Genomic DNA, 12,101 nt, shown 5'->3' with positions numbered 1-12,101 from the left:
CAATCATTAGCGTCACCATTCCTCTGCTATGCATCTTGAGAAATTCCCTGCAAACCATAAAGGCAGCTGCTTTGCGCTCGGAAACGGGGGCGGGGGAAGACAGTATGCCGCTGGATAGTCAGGGCACCCTCCTGTCTATTTCTCAGCGCGTACAGGAGGAGGAGGAGGAGCATGAGGAGGATGAGGAGGAGGGGGAAGAGACAGCTTGGGCCGCTGCTGACGGTACACCGGCTGATTGCCTGTCATCCTTTCAGCGTGTATGGCCTGAGGAGGAGGAGGAGGATCCTGAAAGTGATCTTCCTAGTGAAGACAGCCATGTGTTGCGTACAGGTACCCTGGCACACATGGCTGACTTCATGTTAGGATGCCTGTTAGGGATAAAATCCATGTTACGTTAATATGCTGTGGGGCTCCAAATCAGAGCTATGCCGGCCACCATGAGAAAGCAATAGACACAGGCATCACGGTCGTGTCTTAGAGCAATCTGCTTTATTGTGTAAATTGACTTAGTCTTATACAGAAAAAAGGAGGCGTATCAGTAGGTTAGTGTTACAGAGGTTGGCCTGTTTTACTGGTACATAAGTTTGTCTTCTCTATAAAACAATGCTTTATTTGTTTGTTTGTAGACATCGTGTCTGGTACCCTGATTATCATCACACTCTACATTCTAATTGCATGCCCTACCTAGACAGCAGTACAAAGCATTCCATACAACCTTTTGATCAGTGTAACGAGATAATCAAGATCTTGGAGACATGATGGACACTTAAGATTACACCTCTACATAATGTAATTAAGTACTCCATTTAGCAGAGCTTTTCATAGGACACAGAATAGAGTGTACCGTTTAGGCCTACAGCCTCCGGAAACGTATATTACAGATGGATGAAATGTATACATATATAAGTTTTCATGTTCATAACCCTCACAGTCCCCCATTTTGAAACAGTCCATCTTGAAAAGAGCCTTTGTAGTGGTACTATCAAGGGTGCTAAGCCACCCCCGCCGGTCTTTCTATCCTCTTCGCCGGATCCCCACTGTTGTTGCTCTTTTACGTATGACTGTTTTAACGATATCGTAGAGGGAGCGATTCCAGATAATTTGCTTGTCTCCGTATCCCACAGAATGTCCATAAATTGCAAACACTCAAAAGAATGAACAAAAGAAACAGTATTAGTAAAGGGTGAAACATAAAATCCATCATCTTTCCTGCAATAGGTGACCATTCAGTAAAAATATCATACCAGTTATACTCTGTGTCCCTGGATCTTAGTACCTAGGCTGACTAGCTTATCTCCTACCCATACATTTTTCTAATTCCATAAGGGAGAGGTTAGTAACATCCAAATGCTTTTAAAGGTGTTCAGTATCTATCATTAGTCTTACAATTCTACCCAAGGATACTGTCAGAGTTGACATAGGGATAGCATCTGGGTACCAGTAGTACCTTAATGTTGCTTCAGCATCTGGCAAAAATGTGTAAGTTTCTGTAAACCAATGTATCACCGATATGTTCTGTATACATCCAGACAATGGAGTGGTGAGATTATACATACTGGTGGTTCCAGTTCGGTTGGCAACAAAGAACATATACATATTGGGGGCCAACTTCTATCAGCATATAGAAGAAGCAGGTAACACCGTCCAATCACATATGCTGATTGAAGGCTGCTGGAAACATGGCTCATATGCGGCTGTACTCCGTCCGCATGCTAGGCCATCCAGTGTTTCTTCACAGTTCTCTATACCATGGGTTTTATTTTCACTATAAATCATCATACCTGTGAACTTGGGCAACCAATATTGTAAAGCATATAGAGGCGGTCCGAACACCACAGGTAGTACTACAAACTTACACATCAGGCTTGTGTCCTTTACATCATAAAATCATTTCCCCAGTGCTATACTCATCAGAGCATTCTACACCATCAGCCCCGGGCCGTATCCAGGATGCTACTGGAATTACATTATTGAGAATATTTCTCCACAATTTTTCATTATTTGTCATCACATCTGACTGTTCTTTGTCCCTCTCGTGAATCCTATATACATATTGCAGGCTACATTGTGTATAGTTCATGAATTTACTCATATTTACAAACAAATCCTTTTAAACCGCAAAACCAGATTAAAAAGCGTTAATACATCCTTATCATATCCTAATGCAAGACATCGGGGGAGGAACAAGGAAGGCATGCATTGTGCCTGAACATTTATCAATCTAGAAACATCCTGTCCTACCCCAGCCATTTTAATCTTCATCACCTCTAAATCTATAGAGTTCAGAACCCCTACACCTGTACCAATTCCCCCTAATAGGGTATCATACCATTTTCGTTTTCCTCTGGTGCAGGGTTTCATTGCCTGAAGAGAAATATTATAATGCAATATGGTTTTCTGGCTCTTTGTGGATAAGGGGTGTCAAATGCCTGGGAGTTACCCAGGGCAGACATGAAGTGTTGCATTATTTCACCTGTGAAATGTGTACCTCTATCTGACTCGATTACCTCTGGTACCCCGTATCTGCAGATTACCTTATTCATGAGCTTCTTTTCGGTTACCTGCTCATTTACTTTTGTAACAGGGTACGCCTCCAACCTGAAAAACATCAACAACAAGCACATATTCATACTTCCCAACACGTGGGAGCTGAATGTCGTCAATTTGCAATCCCTGAAATGGGTAGAGTGGTCCTGGCAAGTGCCTTTGTGGTCAATTTACTTCTACCCTGTTGCTTACGGCATAGCTCATGCAAAACTGGACAAATGATGTAGCAGCTACAAAGAACCCAGGAGGCAACCCTTTCTCTCTCAAGCGTAGGTAACATAGCTGCCTTCGATAGGTGAGTCTTTCCATGGATCAGCTGGGCCATCATGGGGTACAGGGATCGTGGTAGGCAAGTTACTGACCGTTTGCCATACGCCACCCTGTTCTACTGCTCTCATATTAGTCCATTTATCTTTTTCTTCTTTGCTGGCTTGTGACTGTAATGTCTTTAGTACATCAATGTTCAAATTTTTATCAAAGTCCAAATCATAGTCTCTGACTTGTGCGGTCAGTATCTTCTTTTCTTCTTTCTTCCACGGCTTGAGGGCCGCTGTCTGCGTTGAAGTCTGCTAGGGCGTTGCCTTTTGCTTCTGCACTGTTGGCTTTAGTATGAGCTTTCACCTTCAGGATTGCTACTTTGTCTGGTAGGAGTAGGGCTTTCATAAGGTTCTGTACTGCTACACCATTCTCAATGGGTTGTCCTACAGAAGTTTAAAAATGTCTGGCCTTCCATATTGGGCCGTAACCATGATCTATGCCGAATACATACCAGGAGTCAGTGTAAATGGTTACCTTCTGTCACTCTACACGCCTCAGTGAGGGCCTTCAGTTCCGCTTCTTGTATCGAGACATGCGGAGGCATTCTGCTTTTAGAGATCTTGTTGTGTGAACATCTGGTGTGGAGTCGTCAATCACCCTGGTACCATCTATAAAATACAACTCAAAATATGTATTAACAAGGGGTTTCAATAACTCTTTAAAACTTAAACTTTTCTTGTTGCATCAATGCTAGACAATCATGCTGATATTCTATTCCAAATAGATCACGTTCTTATTTGCAAAAATTTTTAAAAATAGCTGATCTGTAATACATAGATCACCTATGCATCCCCCTCCCCCATTTGATCACCTATGCCTCCCCCTCCCCCATTTGAAACAGGATACTCGATTGGAAGAAGAGTAGCCGGGTTCACCATTGAAAAGAAATATTAAAGGGGGGGCATGAGCAAAGCACATTGCAACCTTATTTGACGAGCTAGAGACAGATGTTTAGGTTGTACTTGAGTGAGTATACTCTGGATGTCATGAGGGGTGAGAACCACTAGGGGGGGTAGTTCAGGACCAACTCAGAAGACTTGTCAACCCTTACTTGTACTGCTGCCACCGCACAGACACAGGAGGGGGCTCCTCGGGCTACCGGAGTAATACCCAAGTGACCGTGGACGTCCTCCATGTTTTTGCGTCAATACTGCTGTCGCATGAAAGGCCAGGGACGGCAGTATGAGACAAGTCCCAAAAAGGTGCGAAGCTTTGGCAGCAGAAGAAGATACAGAAATGGCTTGAACTGCAGCCCTGCGTCGTTCTGTGAGATGTCTGCCTTCTTGAGCTAGACAACAACCTTTTGTTTACAAAGCTGTAATTTTTCCTTTTTAAGCCTTGCAGCCATTTTCTGCTAAAAAAAAAATTTTTGAAGAAAAATAGATGCAGATTGACATGTTTCAGATCCTCAACACAAAGCTGGAAAGTCATTAACATATTGCAACAGCACAGTCCCCTCAGGCGGAGTCCAAGCCTGCAGGACAGTTACATAAATGCCCTTTTGTCTGAAAAGGGGCCGGAGATTCAGACTGTCTCCACTCTGGCTTATTATCTATGACCTTAGGGATTTCAATAGACCTTCTACAAAGGCCATACTAAGTACATGTTTACCCATCTCTTCTATGCCCCTATACCCCAGATCTGACAAACGTTGTTGAAGGGGGGCATAGAATTGTTTTACACTTTCTTCCTTCTCTTTGTGTGATATTAGAAAGAGACAAGGAGGATTCTCTCAAATTTTTGTTTTTTCTTTTTCCCAATGTTTCAGACAAATTAAAAATATTTTACCACTTCTCAATTCTCTATGATTAATTTAATCCTAATCTGTGCCACAATAGTTTTTCACATAATTTTAGATTATCGTTCCCACTGCCTTCCCTGTTTTACATCTGCTCCTATTCCACCCTCCGCTCCCTGCATCTCTTTCTTGTCCTCATGCTTCCACTCACTAGCCTAGGATCTAGTGAGCATAGGCATAACCGGTTTGTGCCGAGGAGCTCCGCAAGCAGGGCAGCTCTCTCTCCAATCCGGGTTCTGTTGTCCACAATGCCAGCAGGTCCATCCCTCCAGTCCAATGTTTGACCTTGGAGTGGATGACTTGGCATAGGGTGGGGAGGAGACGGTTGGAATTGAGATGAAGGAGGGGGTGAAGATGGAAGAGGGAACTAACCCGACAATGAGAGAACATCTTTGAATTCTTTTCTCATTTCATTTTCAGCTACTGAACAGTATATATATATATATATAATACAACATACTTCCTGTATAGCCAAATATAACCAATTCTTAATTCAGATTTCTTTGCAAAGACAAGTAGGTCTTCTAAAGCCCAGTACTCCCCACCCTTTGAAATGTATCTTATCTTCTATAGAACACAGAAACTTCTCCAGACAAATAGCTGTATAACTGGTTCCACTGCCTGTGACATCTTCTATTGTGCAAATAACCTGGGCTGACTAAGGGGGGTTTTATTCATTCCTATACGGACTGATAATATGTGAAGTAGAAATTGGGATTGTATTTACTGTACACCAGACTTCCAATAATGAGCGAATTATGTATAGATAAGAAAAACTCTTAGTACCGCGGTTTTTACACAATTCGTTCAGAATAGGCTACCCAATGACAAACACAATACAACTTATGCCCATTTCTACCCACATACTGATATTCACCACACTGTGACCACTCAGCGGCCAATATATTATAGGGGGCTTTATTCCACCCTGGCATTATTAACAATTCATCGGACACTTCTTTGTTCTTAGCTACCGACATTTTCGTACTATTGCGGATTTTCTTAAACAGCGACATTTTCACACTATGCCAGATTATCACAAGAAATTCTTCAACTATCAGTTTATCAAAATTTTCCTTTAAAACAAACTAGTGTATTACTCTCTGCGTAATCCTGTTCACAGCGCTATTAATGTATTGCTGGAAGGAGCAAGACTTAGTTCAAATTACGCTTTATAGAGAGTAAGACACTATAAAAGGATCATACTGTAGTTGATTGGGACCCTAATAAGTGGGATGGGGACCAATATTCATTTGCCAATTTCTTTAGAAATCTTCCGCACCTTATCCTCTTTACCAGCAGTATGGACAATGGCTGGCGGCTTATGTACACCAAGAGGCTTATAATTTTTACTCTTTCACACACATAAAACAATTGTTTGTTTCACTATTTTTCTGTGAAATCTTCCGCACCTTATCCTCTTTACCAGCAGTATGGACAATGGCTGGCGGTTTATGTATACCAAGAGGCTTATTATTTTTATTATTATTTTCTTTATACACTCTTCAAATAAAATACTGTTGTTCATTGAAGATGAATTACACTTTAAATAGAACTTTTGTTATTAATTTGACTAAAGTACTTATCAGGTGTTTCAAGTACACAATTATCTCATATTAATATCTTAATTCAATAATATTCAAATTAACACAACCCAATATTTTTGAATTCCACATATTCCACGAATCTGTATATACATATATACACTGTGGTAATCCTGGGCTATTATCTCACACAACTAGTCTCAGGAATAAAATTAGATGCCCCTCCTTTGGTCACTCCATTTGTTCAAGTGAGAGACTTAACATGGAGTCTAAGAGTGACCTTCACTCTATACATTACCACAATATACATATATATATACACCAACATCCACTTAAAATGGAGACACACTTTTCACCTAGGCTGGACTGTGTGTAGGGTGGAGCAAGACCTGTTCCTATTGTTCTTCCCTCCCATCTCCTTACATCACCTAGCTCCACCCCCTGTGGTCTGGCTCAGCATTTGGTCATTTTTGCTTCATTTCGTTTCTGGTTACCGGACAGTATACACCATACAACACAGTCTAACTCTCATACAGGTCCTTCCATTTATACACACACATAAAGACAAAAACATTTGCATGTCAGTTACTAAAGTGTCAGTACTTTTTTAAGTGTCAGTACTTCCTCACTTGTCTAAAAGTGTCGGTACTTCCCAACCCTGCTTATTTCCCCCCGTCTCAACTACTTCTCTTATACCTATAAGAGGCTCCCATTCAGGGATTTTATCCCCTGAAAATTTTAGGCTTCCCTGGTACAATTTATACCATGCCTTCCCGAGATCGGCAAGCGGGTTTCATATTCTGTACTTCCTCACCCTGCATATTTTACCTCGTCTCTACTACTTCTCTTATGTTTATAAGAGGATCCCATCAGGGGTTTTATCCCCTGAAAATTTTAGGCTTCCCTGATATAACTTATACCATGCCTTCCAGAGATTGGCAATAGGGTATTACTTCCTCACCCTGTATATTTTACCTCGTCTCTACTACTTCTCTTATGTTTATAAGAGGATCCCATCAGGGGTTTTATCCCCTGAAAATTTTAGGCTTCCCTGGTATAACTTATATCATGCCTTCCAGAGATTGGCAATAGGGTATCATATTCTGTACACTGACCATGCAAAGTAACAAATAAAGACAATAACAGTTAAACACCCGCACAGCATATTCAGCCCACCATATGAATTCTTAAAAAGCTTGAAGATTTATAAGAGGCATGCACTTCTTACCCCTCGGACAGGAAAGGAGCAGCCAGGAAGCACGGATAGATTGTGGCAAGATAAAACCTTACCTTACTGCGCAGTTTTTGTCAATCCGTGGTTCCGAGTGGCTCCTTATCCCATCTGGGTCCGGGGGGGTTCGAGGTGTAGGTGGTCCTCTTGTTCCATCAAGCCCCGCGTTCGGGCGCCAATTATGTTAGGGATAAAATCCATGTTACGTTAATATGCTGTGGGGCTCCAAATCAGAGCTATGCCGGCCACCATGAGAAAGCAATAGACACAGGCATCACGGTCGTGTCTTAGAGCAATCTGCTTTATTGTGTAAATTGACTTAGTCTTATACAGAAAAAAGGAGGCGTATCAGTAGGTTAGTGTTACAGAGGTTGGCCTGTTTTACTGGTACATAAGTTTGTCTTCTCTATAAAACAATGCTTTATTTGTTTGTTTGTAGACATCGTGTCTGGTACCCTGATTATCATCACACTCTACATTCTAATTGCATGCCCTACCTAGACAGCAGTACAAAGCATTCCATACAACCTTTTGATCAGTGTAACGAGATAATCAAGATCTTGGAGACATGATGGACACTTAAGATTACACCTCTACATAATGTAATTAAGTACTCCATTTAGCAGAGCTTTTCATAGGACACAGAATAGAGTGTACCATTTAGGCCTACAGCCTCCGGAAACGTATATTACAGATGGATGAAATGTATACATATATAAGTTTTCATGTTCATAACCCTCACAATGCCTTTCTCGTGACCCTCGCGTTGCACGCATTCTGGCCACGACGGATTACTGGGTGTACACACTGCTCGATCCACGGTATAAGGAGAACCTGCCCACTCTGATTCCCGAAGAGGAAAGGGGTTCGAGAGTGTTGCTATACCACAGGACCCTTGCGGACAAGCTGATGGTAAAATTCCCAGCCGACAGCGCTAGTGGCAGAAGGCGCAGTACCGAGGGCAAGGTAGCAGGGGATGTGCGTAGATCGAGCAGCATGTACATCCCAGGCAGTGCAACAGTCTTTAAGGGCCTGGCCAGCTTTATGGCTCCCCAGTCACGGCTGAGTCGGCGGGAGCACTGTAAAAGGATGGTGAGGGAGTACGTAGCGGATCGCACGACCATCCTCGGTGACGCCTCTGCCCCTTACAACTACTGGGTGTCGAAGCTGGACACGTGGCCTGAACTAGCGCTGTATGCCCTGGAGGTGCTTGCTTGTCCTGCGGCTAGCGTCTTGTCGGAGAGGGTGTTTAGTGCGGCTGGGGGAATCATCACAGATAAGCGTAGCCGCTTGTCAACCGACAGTGCCGACAGGCTAACACTCATCAAGATGAACAAAGGCTGGATTTCCCCAGACTTCTGTTCTCCACCAGCGGACAGCAGCGATACGTAAGCAATACGTAGGCTGCACCCGCGGATGGAAGCTACGTTCTCTCTCACCATCCAAAACGGGGACATTTCTGCTTCATCAATCTGTGTCTAATATTCCTCCTCCTCCTCCTGCTCCTCCTCCTGAAACCTCACGTAATCACGCTGAACGGGCAATTTTTCTTAGGGCCACAAGGCTCACTCAAATAATTTTTCTGAACAATTTTTATAAGTTTCAATGCGCTTAAAAGCGTTGGAACTTTAACTTGAACCAATTTTTCGTTTCACTGGGCTGCCTCCAGGCCTAGTTACCACTTAAGCCACATTAACCAAAGCGATTCACCTGCCATCTTGGTTGGGCATGGCCAATTTTTACTGAGGTACATTAGTACTGTTGGTACACCAATTTTTTGGGGCCCTCACCTACAGTGTAATCATAGTAATTTCTATGTTCTTCGCCTGCACTCATGGTACAGAAAGGTGTGTGGGGTTGGCCTACAGTTTAGCTACATAAATGTAACTTGTGCCTTGGCTATACTAAGGCTACTGAAATGGAACGAAGACTGCGCTCCCGCTATACTGCTGCTTCAGAATTGTTAATGGGGCCTGTCCTGAGTGCTACTATTGCTTACATGGAACGAAGACTGCGCTCCCGCTATACTGCTGCTTCAGAATTGTTAATGGGGCCTGTCCTGAGTGCTACTATTGCTTACATGGAACGAAGACTGCGCTCCCGCTATACTGCTGCTTCAGAATTGTTAATGGGGCCTGTCCTGAGTGCTACTATTGCTTACATGGAACGAAGACTGCGCTCCCGCTATACTGCTGCTTCAGAATTGTTACTGGGGCCTGTCTTGAGTGCTACTATTGCTGACATGGAACGGACACGTGGAGAGGACACGTAGTGCCTCAAAAACATCCCCCTCCTCCTCCAACAGGGAAAACATTCTTGGCAAATGCCTTTGCATTGGTTCGTCTGGTGGCAGTCCAAGAATTTCACCTTTACCGACACAACAAGAGAGCCCCCACACCATCCCCCCGCCACGGCCCACTTAATCCTGGCCACATTCCGAAAACCAACAAAATACAACCGTGCTACTAGGTCCGCAGTCACCACCACATTACCACCAACGCGGTTACTGTTAAGGTGCATATAACCACGGACACGTGGAGAGGACACGTAGTGCCTCAAAAACATCCCCCTCCTCCTCCAACAGGGAAAACATTCTTGGCAAATGCCTTTGCATTGGTTCGTCTGGTGGCAGTCCAAGAATTTCACCTTTACCGACACAACAAGAGAGCCCCCACACCATCCCCCCGCCACGGCCCACTTAATCCTGGCCACATTCCGAAAACCAACAAAATACAACCGTGCTACTAGGTCCGCAGTCACCACCACATTACCACCAACGCGGTTACTGTTAAGGTGCATATTACCAGTCTGACTGGGGCATGCAGACACCTTGACAGAATGAATAGTGTGTGGCACATAGCTTCCCCATTGCTATGCCCACGTGTGCAGCTCCTGATGGCGGTGGCACAGGATTCTATTTCTCATTGCTTCTGTACAGCATTGTGGGCTATCGCCCCGCCCCTATTAAAGAGGGTCGCTGCCTAGCCGTGCCAACCCTCTGCAGTGTGTGCCTGCAGTTCCTCCTCATGGCAGACGCACTTATAAATAGACATGAGTGTGGCGTGGCATGAGGGCAGCTGAAGGCTGCGCAGGGACACTTTGGTGTGCGCTGTGGGGGGGAGGGGGGGCGGTTGGGCAGCATGTAACCCAGGAGAAGTGGCAGTGGAGTGTCATGCAGGCAGTGATTGTGCTTTGTTGTAGCTAGTGTGGTGCTTAGCAAAGGTATGCCATGCTAATGAGGGCTTTTCAGAAGTAAAAGTTGTTGGGAGGGGGGGGGGCCCACTCTTGCCGGTATTGTGGCTTAATAGTGGGACCTGTGAACTTGAGATGCAGCCCAACATGTAGCCCCTTGCCTGCCCTATCCGTTGCTGTGTCGTTCCCATCACTTTGTTGAATTGCCCAGATTTTCACACATGAAAACCTTAGCGAGCATCGGCGAAATACAAAAATGCTCTGGTCGCCCATTGACTTCAATGGGGTTCGTTGTTCGAAACGAACCCTCGAGCATCGCGGGAAGTTCGTTCCGAATAACGAACACCCGAACATTTTGGTGTTCGCTCATCTCTAGTTTTGAGTGGAACGTGGTTTTTAGATAGATTTGAAAGTTGCCACTTTCTTAAAAAGTCACAAAATATGTTGCAATTCTTATATCACTCCAGTACCTAGGCAGCATAAAAACGGACTCCACGTCTCTAGACAGATTTATATATGTAGCAACTGTATCAACATTGTGCCGCATTGATACGTTCGGGACATTTTAAAATGGAGCAGGGAGGGGAAAAATGCCTGGAAACTGGTATGAAAATCCCTCTGACAATTTCCCCCTGAGTTTTAGAACTTTTTCTTCATTTGAAAAAAAGGTAGACACCAATTAGCACCATTAAAGAAGCCTGTGATTAGACCTGCGGTATATTGTAGCAATGAATGAAAAGTAGAGAGATAATAGAGTGCAAGAGATTAAATCATCTCGTCACATAGTATGTTAGGCTGAAAGGCGACAATGTCCATCTAGTTCAGCCTTATTACACCCCCCTTGTTGATCCAGAGGAAGGCAAATAAAAACAGGCAGAAGCCAATTTACCCTCATTCTAGGAGTCCTTCCCGACTCCATAATGGCAGTCAGAATAATCCCTGAATCAACATTTGAGATCAACAACCCTTAATATGGATATTATGTGCTGTTGGCATTGAAGATCCAAGTATTTTAGTATTGACCAGTCTTTATTTGAAAACCCAAATGCTGCAAACTTTATCCTAAAGGAAGGGAAGAAAGTATTAAGAACCAGTGAGGACCTGTAGGAAGTAGGGGTGTAGCTATGATACTCCAGGTGCAGAAGAAGCAGTTGCACTTGTGCCTTAGAGCTTAAGGCTGGGGCCACATAGGGCCAGATCAGCAGTGGAAAGCCTGCCTCAAAACCTGCACCATTTGGTGTGGAGTTTGAGGTGGGTTTTATTTCTGTGCAGAATTCATTCCGTCAATGGGAAGAGGTGAATTCTGCTGCAGAAACGGTGATAAAATTGACATGCTGCGAATCTTTTCTTCCGAGCGGGCAGGTACTCGCTAAGGGCAATGCTCGCTCGAGTAATTGCCCTTAGTGAGTATGCTTGCTCATCTCTAATTCTGATTTTGTTATTTTCGTCCTCACCTTCCAAGAGCCCTAAC

The sequence above is a fragment of the Eleutherodactylus coqui genome, chromosome 12 (assembly GCF_035609145.1).
Source record: "Eleutherodactylus coqui strain aEleCoq1 chromosome 12, aEleCoq1.hap1, whole genome shotgun sequence".
In the NCBI taxonomy this organism is placed as follows: domain Eukaryota; kingdom Metazoa; phylum Chordata; class Amphibia; order Anura; family Eleutherodactylidae; genus Eleutherodactylus; species Eleutherodactylus coqui.
This window is presented reverse-complemented; position numbering follows the sequence as displayed.